We start from the raw sequence: 12,773 nt of genomic DNA, 5'->3' as shown, positions 1-12,773 counted from the left end.
TCACGACCATAGCTAAAAGAATTAATCTGAGAGAACAAAGGAAGATGTTCAGAAACATATACTGCGTGGAAGTAAATTTTTTCAGATTCTCTCCTTATTTAAGTACATTGGATGTTCCTCTCTGCCCCTTGGCTTTACAGTTTCCAGTAGATCCAGTGAGTATCACCTAAACTCAACCACATATATACCCACGCAGAGTTTAATATCTTTTTCCAATCATGTGAAAGCTAACACTCACCAGTACAGCGAGATTTATTTCAGAAAGAGTCAGTACATTGAGATGAACTCAAGGGGAGGAGCTAAATTTTATTTGCCCTCAAAGAGATTCTGAATATTTATTGTTATATTTGTTTTAAAAAGCTCTGTAGTTTCAACAGTTTGTGAGGATGGCCCAGGCCAGGGAGTGCTGGTAACATGTTAGCAGCCACATCAGGTCCTTGGGAAGAAAGCATCTCAGACTAAGAAAGCACATACATGCATGAACACATGCATGAAATGGCATATTTAGAGACTGGGAGAAACCTACACCATAGGCAAGAGCAAAGACCACATCGTTGCTATGGCAAAGTTGTCTGCAAAGTAGATATTACAAACTGTCACTCATTTTGTTTCTAACCTAAAGGAAGACAAAACATAGGGGGTAAACCAAATGGTTCCTTCCTATGGAAGCCCCCCAAAAATCTGTTGGCATCCACTGTGCCAATGTTAATATTAGGCAGTGTCTGAATAAAAAGGGATTAGGGAACTATAGAAGATTTCTTTTATAAGGTGAAATCTAGTTTTGAAGCATTTCAAATAAAGCCACAGTTGCCTCAAACAACCTTTCAAAGGTTAACACTTAGCCTAGGGCTAATGCCTGAGCTAGCCAAAATGGGCTTCCAAGGCATGAAAAATAGAGGAAGAAAGTGAGCACAGAGAATAACAAACACATTTTCAATAAATATAATTGGAAAAAAAAATAAAAGCTCTGCCTCTTTACTGCAGGATGAGATAGAACTGATATTCTAGAGAAAACTTCCAGAGAAAGTGTCCTTTACTATAGCTTCCTCTTTGGCCTTCTGATTTAGTCACCTCCATTTGAGATTGGAATTTATGTTTTGGGAATATGATACTTGCATATGATAATACAATGAAATGAGAGTTGTTTCATCAAAAAGCAGCCTGATCCACTACAAAACCCTCAAGATTCTCTAGCTCGAAGTAAACATGGAAAAATAAAATAATAATCACAAAATGCAATACATACCACCCACATAGGTTTTCTGAAGCTCTGCCCCCAGTGGGAATTGCCACTGCCAGCTAATGCCTTCCTTTTTTCAAAGACCTTTAGCAAGGATACTCATTAATTTTGTTGCTAACGCATGCTCTATGGAAAATCCACTGAGATCTTCCCTCTTCTAAATTTCATCTACATTCTTAATAAGTATACATAAAGCAGCAGCACTTTCTGGCCTTTAGGAGAGAACCAGAAGAGAGACACCCATTCTCTCAGTGTAATTACATTCAAACCAAGGAACTACAGTTAGACAAAAACAAGTATGCTTTGGAACATGGAGCAAAAGAATCAGGAGAGGGAAGCTCATTATTAAAACAAAACATTAAATAGGACATTATTGTCTCCCAAAAAATAGTTTAGGCTTACCTTACTTTAAAACATCTGCACTTTTTTGAGTGTTAGAAAGGCAATAAGGACTTTCCTCCTGCCTAAACCATAAAAAGCTATAAATATTGGTGTTTCAGAGTTCTGTTTTCAAGAAAACAATAGTCTTTACATGCTAATTCCTTTCAGAACAAGGAAATAACACATTAGAATAACATATTACTGCTAAAGAAGACCTTCAACTTCAGTAGGATGGTCACCACTTGCTTACATTTCTACTTAATTTTATAATGAAACTTCAAAAGCAGCATAGAAAACCACAGTATGGGTTATGATGTTTCCTTTACCTCAACTTAAACTGAAAGCAGTACAAATCAAAATGTACTATTTAACTTTTTCTGCTTACTTACATATGCTAGCAGTTTTGACTTTCTGTCTTGACAGCTATATGGTGTTGGTCTGAAACTCCAGAGCTTTAGAACTCTACTATTTGTCAGACACATGGGGGGAAAAGACCCAAACTTCCAACTAACATTGTGCCACAAACTATCCTAAGACTAAATCCAAATAATTATGGCTATTATTTTATTGAGAAGAGTGACCTCACGTTTCTAGTACAAAGCACCAGAAATCAAATTAAGTATACAGAGACTAGAATAAAATAATCATAACTATGAAGCACTTTCAGATAAACATCACTAGAAAAATTTTAGCACTTTGTAGTCTTTTCTTCTATAGTTCACATTTGATGCTGTATAGAAGGAATTTCATACAAGTAAACAAATCATACCTGTGTATATCACCATTGTAAACATCACCATTAAAAAAAATACCATCCTGCAAATTGTTGCTACTGTGGAAATAAAATAGAATTTATTTTCAGCTTGGAGAAGAAGGTGTACTTATCCACAGGCTACAGCTTCTCCCTTGGAGGTTAACAAATATTTTACCTCAAACTCTGACTGTGGCATACTCAGTATTACAGCTGATAAACTTCAAGCAGATTCACCAGTAGAGGTGGAAGCAAGGGTATCGCTATGTTTTAACCTATGGGGAGAAGGTAAATCCATATAGACTACCTGCTGCTATGCTGCTCCAAGTACTAAGTAGTACAGACTTACTTAAGAGTTATTTTTAGTCTTTTCTAATGTGGGAATTTCGGTTGGTTTAATTAAGAGATGTTGAATTGCATATCAAATCAAGAACAGACAAGACAATAACTATGTCAGTGGTGATTTTATAACCCTAAGAGCTGCTCATTAAGCAAAGGAAATCTAGATTAAAATACTGTCAGCTGTAAAACTCCAGAAGTACAGAAAGTTGCAGATCACTGAAAGCAATGGGACCATCAAGTCACAGAGAATATATAGTTCATGTACAGAAAGGAAGAGAACCTTTTGCTTTCTCAGTTGTTTGATGAGCAGAATTTAGGCTTTGTATTATAGCAAAGTGAATAATTAATATACAGATAAAACTTCAGCATTTAAAATGTAAATTCATTATGCATGTCACTCCTACAATTCCAATCATTTAATTGTGCAAATGAACATAATTGTCTAAATTATAATTAATTTACATTGCTTTTAAAGCCCCCATCAGCATGCTTTGGGGACATTGTGATTGAGAATAAGATGTTTATATTTTACACAGCAACTGTTATCTTTGGAGGATATACTCTTCATTTAACACTTCCCTAAATTTGGAAAAAGGTAAGCTAATTACCCCTCAGGAAAAGTGCAAGAATATGTAAGTAGCATAGGCAGAAAAAGAGAGGACATCATCTACAGCAGTTCTTCTCAAACCATAAGCTGTACTCAGTGCTTTTATCTACCTCAGACACTTGTGGCTCAATCAGTATTGTAGGAGTATGTTATCTTTTCATAAAGATTGCTGTTCCCCACTGCTCAACTGCAGAGATTTAATAGGATTTACCTTCCAAAACCTGAAGAGCTTGGGGCACAGGGCCTAAAAGGCCAGGCTAACCACACAAGAACCTCTGCAGCAGTACCTTTTGACTTCTCATTTCTCTCTCCAGACCTCTTATCAGCACAGCTGCAGCTGAGCTGGGATTACTGGCATTTCCTTCTGGAGGAAGGGAAGATACTTTCCTCTGCTGGATAAAATGACTTGAACTAGATGCTCTCTCAAGAAGGGGTTTATTACAGGATAACATGGATTTTTTTTTCTCCAGCATGTATGTATGTCCACCAAATGTCTCAGAACAGAAAGTAACAGATACCAGTTCTGCCGTGTCTATTTTAAGCTAAAGTAATTGTACAAAACTTGGCTGTAGTGCCACAGGAGAAAGTCAGTGAAGAGCAACATTAGTCCTAGACAACAAAGGGGAAGAAGCTACTTAGATAAAAAAATCAGTACTCAGTTAATCTACCATCCCAATGAACAGGATTCTTCTTGCACCTCTTGCTTTCCTAAGGCATTGTTTCCAGAGCTCTTTGGTCCCTGCCCTTGCCAATTGTCTCTTGCCTCTCCATGATGCTAAGGGAGGCCACTTCCCAGCTGTGGTGCAATCCTTCTGGTTTTAGCTGAAATGAGAAACTTTTCAAATACAAATAGCTGAATAAACAATATTCGAAGATGTGAGATTCATAAAACATTCACTAGAAATGTAGTTACATATTTTAACATTAGATGGTATTAGTTAAATCATGCTTTGAGAGAATGAACTTTAAAAACATGCAGTTTATAAACCATTAAGAAGGCAAAGCAAAGGCTTCAATAGCTCAACTATGAGAACCCTTGTGTTAGAGAATTGTCAAAGCCAATTTCAAAGTTGGAGAGAAATGTTCATGTGGTACCACAATAGCCAATCTTAGCAAGGTAGAGTTCATGAAGGGAATGTTTGGGTCCGTGTGTAAAGATAAGATAAGAAAGATATTGCCTTTGAGGACCACTGCAAGAAACCCTGTTCAACTTCCATCAACTGACTTAAATGTCAGTAGTTTATATACTTGTTAAGATTCAGCTAAAGTCAATATCCATCTTACCACTAAATTTATGATTATGCATATTTCGTCTAAGCAACAGGGAAAACTGAAAGAGGTTTCTAAGAACTTTCAAAAATGCCATCTGTGTGACTTCCATATAACCCTATGCAAACATAGATCAGAAGAAAGTCAAGATTATTCACCCATGGAGGTATGTGGAGCCCATGTTAAAGAAGGAGCCACTGAAATGAGAAATTATCTGTAAAAATATCCATACCAACAGTTTGCCACTGCATTATTGTGAAGAAAATAAAATTCTGTAAAATGAACCAGCCTTTTGTAAAGCAGGTATGGTTCTAATCCAGCAGCTTTTATATAACAGCTTAATTTACAATCCTGATTTTGTATTTCTGTAGCAGCCTTCAGAAACAGAACAGAAAGGGCAGAAGAGAGCTGTGAAATTCAGAAATCCCAAGGTTGAGTCACCGTCCCTGGAGGTGTTCAACTAACGTTGAGATGTTGTGTTGAGACATGGTTTAGTGGGGTTATTGGTGGTAGGTGAATGGTTGGACTGGATGATCTTGTAGGTCTTTTCCAACCTAGCTAATTCTATGATTCTATGATTCTATATAATTACAGGTGAGCAATAAAATATCATTTTGCTACTGTTAGTAAATATTCAGGACCTCAGTACACTGGGGCTCTAAATTAATAGTTTGTGCTTGTATTTAGATTTGTATTTTGCATATACACACATTTGATGCAATCAGCTAAGGAAGTACAACATTTATCTATATCTAATACTGCTGTCTTTCAGAAGCATAAAATGAAAATTTGCTTGCTGTTGTCAACAGGTTCTTGAAACACCTGTTACACTGATAGCCTGTGGTGAAGGAGTTGACATTAGCAGAGATTTTTTTTTATTTATTTAGGTGAGCTTTCCTTCCTTTCCTCCAATTAAATTGTTCATGAAGAAAACCAATATTTCTATGAGCAGTCTGAGCCAACATGAGGAATTGATTTCAGTTTAATCATATAGTTCAAAAGCGCTGTGCATGATACAAATGGAGAAAACATTTTCAAAGTAACCAAGCAGAATGAAGGGCTAAACCATAGGAAGTTATGACCTCTAATTCTTTCTCATTTGTTTTTAGATTTTATATTTAAATAGAGCTGAAACTGCTAGGCTTGCAAGACTGACAGTTTTACAAAATCAGGAATTAAAGCAAAAATATGTGGTATTTTCTCCAGCTGTTTGGATGACTAACACTACATATTATTTTCCCCTTGGTGATATTTTTTTCTAATTATCTCAAATGTTCTAACACCACTAAGAATATAAATTATAATCTTAATGAATACTATGATAACTTTAAACATTAGATTTAAGCTGGTTTTTTTTTTCTTCTTAATCTGAGGCTGATTTCCATGTTAATTCTTGAAAAAAATCTTTAAGGCAGCATTTTACTCACATAGAAGCTATGTGATTTCAGTAATCTAACACACTTTTTAGCTTCAGCCTTTACTGAGTGCTTAAAAGATGCGGTACTTTTCTACAAGTTTTGATCTCAGAGGATTCAATGTACATTTTTTTGACTATGTACACTTCTTTTATCTTCAGACTTTGGAGAAAACACAAATTAACAGTTATCATTCTTTATTGATTTTGTAATTGCCCCGGATGTTAAACAAATACTCAGAAATGCATGGACTCAATTCTAAGAAATAACGACTACCTTTACGATCTATGTCTGCTTTACTCAGGCATCATTTCAGTGCCCTTGTAGTAGATCTGTCTTCCTCCAGATCTGTATTTATCAATGTATAAAGTCTTCCTTTTTTATTATTATTAAAGAAGATCTCCCCTGAAATAGTTTTTCTTTACAAGACTGATGTGTTTCTTCATGAAACCACTGAAGGAAAAGCACATATGTTTTTATCCCTTCCTCCAGCCACTTGCTTTAGAGTATTGCCCTTATGTGCAACAGAGTGAAACTCAAACATCACTGACTTGTGAATCCTGCAGCACAGGAGGCATGGAGCACCTGTTGAGACCAACATCTGTAAAGCAGGTAAAAAGGAGTTCTTCTTTACTTTAGGAAGTAATTGTGAAGATGCTTGGGACAAATTCTGGCATGGTGAGACCAGAATCCCCAATTGTCCTCTCCTGTGAAGTCCAGCCATCCTCTGAGGAGCAATTGGTGGCCACAGGCAGCAAGTTCTCGTGTCGTGTCCAAAAGTCTGTGTGTCCTGGTCTAGGGTCTTGTCAGGAGGTAGGAATTCTGGCTGAACAGAGACCTTAAACTGGAACTCAGGAACAAAAGGAAAGTTTATGGTCTTTGGAAGAGGGGGCAAGCAACTTATGACGATTACAGGTACCTAGTGAAGCTGTGCAGGGAGAAAATTAGAAAAGCCAAAGCCCAGCTAGAACTGAACTTGGCCACTAAGGTGAAGAACAGCAATAAAAGTTTCTATAAATACATCAACAGTAAAAGGAGGGCCAGGGAGAATCTCCATCCCTTGTTGGATGCTGAAGGCAACACAGTAACCAAGGATCAGGATAAGGCTGAGGTACTTAATGCCTTCTTCACCTCAGTCTTTAATAGTAAGACAGTCCTGGCTAACAGGGAATGTCCTGGTTGACTGGAGACTAGCAAAGGTGACTCCCACCTTCAAGAAGGGCCGGAAAGATGATCCTAGTAGCTACAGACCTATCAGTCTCACCTTGGTGCCAGGGAAGGTTATGGAATGGATAATCTCAGGATACATTGTGAATCAGTTAAAGGTCAACCAGGGGATCAGGCCCAGTCAACATGGGTTTACGAATGGTAGATCCTGTTTGACAAACCTGATTTCATTCTATGACAAGGCTACCCGCTTAGTGGATAAAGGCAAGGCTGTCGATGTGGTCTACCTGGACTTCAGTAAGGCCTTTGACACTGTCCGCCACAACATCCTTGTGGAGAAGCTGGCTGCCCATGGTTTGGATGGGCATACGCTCTGCTGGGTGAAACACTGGCTGGATGGCCGGGCCCAAAGAATTGTGGCCAATGGAGTTAAATCCAGTTGGTGGCCAGTCACGAGCGGTGTCCCCCAGGGCTCGGTGCTGGGGCCTCTTCTATTCAACATCTTTATCAATGATCTTGATGAGGGGATTGAGTGCACCCTCAGTAAGTTTGCAGACCACACCAAGTTGGGAGGGACTGTTGATCTGCCAGAGGGTAGAAAGGCACTATAGAGGGACCTGGATAGACGGCATTGATGGGCCAAGGTAAACCATATGAGTTTCAATAGGGTCAAGTGTCGGGTCATGCACTTTGGTCACAACAACCCCAGGCAACCCTACAGGCTTGGGGAGGAGTGGCTGGAAAGCTGCCTGACGGACAGGGACCTTGGTGTGCTGATGGACAGTCAGATGAATATGAGCCAGCAGTGTGCCCAGGTGGCCAAGAAGGCCAATGGCATCCTGGCTTGTGTCAGGAATGGTGTGGTGAGCAGGACTAGGGGAGTCATCCTGCCCCTGTACTTGGCATTGGTGAGGCCTCACCTCAAGTATTGTGTTCAGTTTTGGGCACCGCAGTACAGAAATGACATTGAGGTGCTGGAGCAGGTCCAAAGAAGGGCAACAAGGCTTGTGAAAGGCTTGGAGAATATGCCCTATGAGGAGCGACTAAAGGAACTGGGGCTGTTTAGTCTGGGGAAGAGGAAGCTGAGGGGAGACCTTATTGCTCTCTTCAAATACCTGAAAGGTGATTGCAGTGAGAGCAGGGTTGGTCTCTTCTCACTGGTGACAGGTGACAAAACAAGGAGAAATGGCCTCAAGTTGCACCAGGGGAGGTTTAGGTTGGATATCAGGAAAAACTTCTTTACAGAAAGGGTTGTTAAGCACTGGAACAGGCTCCCCAGGGAGGTGGTTGAGTCACCATCCCTGAATGAGTTTAAAAACCGTTTGGATGTGGTGCTTGGGGACATGATTTAGCAGTGGGTTGTTAGAGCAGTATGGTTAGGTTGCGGTTGAACTTGATGATCTTGAAGGTCCTTTCCAACCTGAGCAATTCTATGATTCTATGATTTAAGTAATGGCATAGCTCTGGATTATCAACGTTTTTCTCTTCCAAGGGTAAGAAAGCTAAAGATCATGTTTTATACTGTCCTCCAGTTACAAATACTCCTTCCTCAAGAATGGTCATAATTCTGTAACACACAGAAAACAACGAGAACAACACTTTCTCACCTGCCAAAAGACAGATTTCAGAGGGAAGAGTTTTAAGCAGTTTTTCTTGTGTGATGATTAATTTATTTCTAGCTGACCTTTAGCATAAAAACTTTCCACTGTACCTCATTCTGAAACATAAGAGGATGGAAAACAAGCAAGAAATGATGAAACCGTGAAGTTAATTTTCAGAAGAATATGAAAAACATAATAGTATTTTCAAGTTATGAACAAAAGCTCACTGTTATTTACCTATGTTTCACCTTAGTTTAACTCTTTAGTCCCCTTTTTCTAGTGATCTTAATAACTGCAAGATCCTTGCATGGATCGGGCGACACAAAATATTGGAAGGTAGTGAAAATTTAGATGATGCATTAATCAATTTTTTCTCCCCCTCTTGAGTGGCTGACCAGTGGGAATTAATAATTCCATTTCCAATCACAGATGGAGCAATGCTTTTCACAGATATCTGCAAGTGTTGCACAGGTAACCTAATCCGTTATCTAATTCTAGGAATGCAGGCAGTGTTTGAAAATGACCCTCCACAAACTACAAACTGTTGTAGCTTTATCTTTGCGGTTAATAATAACACCTCTGTCCTGAAGTGGGGGATGTGATTTCAGCTAATTCATCCTGCAGTCTCATAGAGCTTATTACTTTGAGAGGAAATGGCCAAAGATACTGTGTTTTGTGGCAGAAATATGCTACTACAGAATATCATTCAGTCACCATGTTATTATCTGTCTCACACTTGTCATTTCTTTTTGTCTTTAATTTTAGGAATAGTTCCCTGTCTCCTAAATATATGCCTTTGCACATACGTAGGTCACTTTGAAAGTAATGGCTCCTATTTATTTCCCTGGAAACTACAACAGATAGAAAGAGTACAATAACGCTATTTGATAGAGCAAAAATTCTCAGCTACAAAACACTATTTTGCAACATAGCCACCACCATTAGCTATGCATTTTCACCAGCAATGAACAAGAGCCTGCATGCCGTGCTTGTAAATATCTGCACCAGCAGAAGTGACCCACTGTCGCTGTCACCACTGCTGAAATGCACCACCCACAGCCTCACGGTGCTCACATCCACTGTTTGGTCTCCATAAACATTCAACAAGCATCAGTGAATGTTAGTGGGTGTCATTTTTTTTTTTCAAGTGGAGGAATTCAATGACACAATTTTGCTTCATAGGCATATCCATATCAGACACCATTTTGTCAGACTGCCCCTCTGCTGCCATCTGTCGCTCAGTAACAAAATGTATCAGGATATCTATGGGAAGGTTCAACCTCTACTGCTGTACCACCAACATCCACCTGTGATGTTGTCGGCCAACATAATAAAATAGGAGGCATTACTTTCGGAGCATCCCTACTATCCTGTCATTGAAACATTTTGAAGGAAAATACATTTGGATTGAGAAATCAGATAATTTTCATAAAAGTGAACCTCAGATAATGATAAAGTATTATAGCATCAATATTATTATCTATGATGGAAGAACTGGGTTTTCAAACAAGAAGTATATTTATGAAGTTTCTCTGTTGCAAATTCTAGGAGATTGTGTTGGGATTTTGTGTGCTTATACACGTGAGTGTATGAGGCAGTGATCAGGAAAGAGTTATTCTCAAGTTTTCAGTATCTGCTTATGTGAATGAAAGGTAAACGATTCTGCATGAGATTCCTGCTCTGTTTCCTTAGAAATCTTTTCATTGGTAAAGTGTTACAGATGAAATCTATTATAGGACATCTCATAATCAAAGGATATTAGTAAATAATTCCCACTATGAGAACTTAAGATATAAGTTTTTTAAAGAAATTTTCTTCAGGCATCTATCCTGAAAAGTCATTAGATGGGATGTACTACTTGTTAAATTTTTTTAAATGATTTTTTTTGTTTTACTTTAAGTGAAGTTCTTTTGGCATAAGATTCCCATTTAGCTCGGTTCATATGGTTTCAGCCACGTGACCACATGCACATTTTTCATGTCACAACTATGCTGCAATGACATGCAGTTTTTCCTTTGAGGTCATGTTTCTTCTCCTATTTATTTCCTCATGAGATGAAATAGCAAATAACACAAAATACTTTGACAAAGAAGCTACCACGTTTAGGCAGACATTGTTCCCTGCATGTTGATCACATGTACACAATTGTGACTGCTCCTTTACAGCATCTGCAAGTAATTTAACAATAACAAAAATGTCTGAAACTTTTGACGTGTTTGGAGAAAATACAGCTGCAGGGAAGCTAAGGCTTGGAAAGCTGGTGCAGTACAGAATAAAAATAGCAGGCTTCGAAAAAGCAGACTTCATAAATCAGAGATTTTGTAGGTGGACTCTCCTGGGATACTGATTTGAAAAAAAGAAAAGAAAGAAGCTGAAAAAATCTGGCAACTCTTCAGAGACGAAGTATTTAGAATAAAAGTGTAAGCTATGCAACTGTGGAGGGAAGAAAGGCAGAGTAATAAAAAATCAGCTGGGCTTAATTTTGTTACTCTCTAATACAAAAATGGACTGTACTGGAAAAGGAAAAGAAATCAGATTGCTGAAGATAATTTCAAAAGTATAGATCAGGCAGGAGGCACAAAATCTGAATAGCCAAAGGGATTAAATGAGGTGCAACTAGCAAGGGGCATCAAGAGGAAAAAGCAATTATTGGGCACATAACTGAAAAACAAAGGACAGAGTTGGGACTGTGATTAGTGGTAAATGTAATGCAAAGGCTCTTTCATGTGCAATTACATTTAAAGTATTTGATGACTTTTTTTCCTGGGCATTTTCACTCAAAAGTGCAAGGTGATCAAGTGCCAGAGGAACAAGAGCAACTAAAAACAGCAAGATCTATGGTCAAGACATAAAGTTACAGTTTAAAGTATATATAAAAAAGTCAGATATGTTCCTACAGTCTGCCCAATAATCTTTGTTCTAAAGTGCCTTGAACTTCTGGCCAAGCTGATTAGAGAGGTTAATGGCTATCTTTGGAGACAGGCAAGTCCATGAATTCATGACCTATTTTCCTATTCATTTGTTTAAATTAGTATCTGTGGAAAGGGGAATTATAATCTAGGAAAATATGCTGCAAAAACACTAAAAATAATTGAAGATCTTTAGTGAGTCATACTCTGCAGTTTATCAAAATAGAGATCAAAAGGTAACTTGATTATGGTATATAAACACTTTCATGCAGTTACTTTGGTGGATACTAACGGAACATTTAGTATAACAGAGGAAGACATAATACAAAGCAACAGTGAAGAGCTGAAAGACAGACAAACACAAACTGGAAATAATGTGTGGCTTTCTAACAGTGAAGACAATTAATCAGTGGGATAAATTACCACAGGAAGCACCACATAAGCTGTGTGTTAGTAAATACATTCAAAATGTGTGCCATTTTTGGGAGAAGATTCTGTAGGATTGTATGCATGATATTCCTTCTTCCCTCCAGCTATTGCTTGTGGACTTAAAATCTATTAATTTCTTCTCGCTTATCCACATGACTAACAATGGCTTAAGTACATTTTCTCACTTGGGTCCGTGACAGAACTCGAGATTACATATCAGAATAGAGTCTACACATTATTACTTATTACCCAATTACTTTTACTATATTCTAGCCAAGATTTGGCCATTTTATTTAGATTATTACATGTTTATAAAATCCCGAAATGTCATTTAACATTTGCCAAGCATTCTACATCATTGTGGCACGGCAGATACTATAATGTAGAATCACATTCATCCACAGATACTATGTAGATGCCAGTGAGAATACAGGAAAACACTGCTCCTTTATTTCAGAGAATAAAGCCAGAATAATAATACCTCTAAGAACTCCATATTTTTTAGCATGAAATGTCCTTTTCAGCAAAGGTCCAACCCAGTATGTGACACATGCAGAACTGCAAGTTTCATAATGTAATTTGCGAAAATTTAGTCCAGTCCACATAACAGCTTAGTGGATATTGCTATCAATAGTTCAATAGAGATGTCAATTAAAAGTGTG

At 38.1% G+C, this 12,773-nt stretch overlaps 1 protein-coding gene across 1 annotated transcript in view; it reads right to left on the bottom strand.

Annotated features, from left to right (window-relative positions):
• The window catches only part of RXFP1 (relaxin/insulin like family peptide receptor 1), a 93,728-nt gene that overhangs the window by 48,984 nt on the left and 31,971 nt on the right, over window positions 1-12,773 (bottom strand). The window lies entirely within an intron of this gene.

The sequence above is a fragment of the Numida meleagris genome, chromosome 4 (assembly GCF_002078875.1).
Source record: "Numida meleagris isolate 19003 breed g44 Domestic line chromosome 4, NumMel1.0, whole genome shotgun sequence".
NCBI lineage: Eukaryota > Metazoa > Chordata > Aves > Galliformes > Numididae > Numida > Numida meleagris.
Note: the sequence above shows the minus strand (reverse complement) of the source record. Positions and strands in the feature narration are given on the sequence as shown.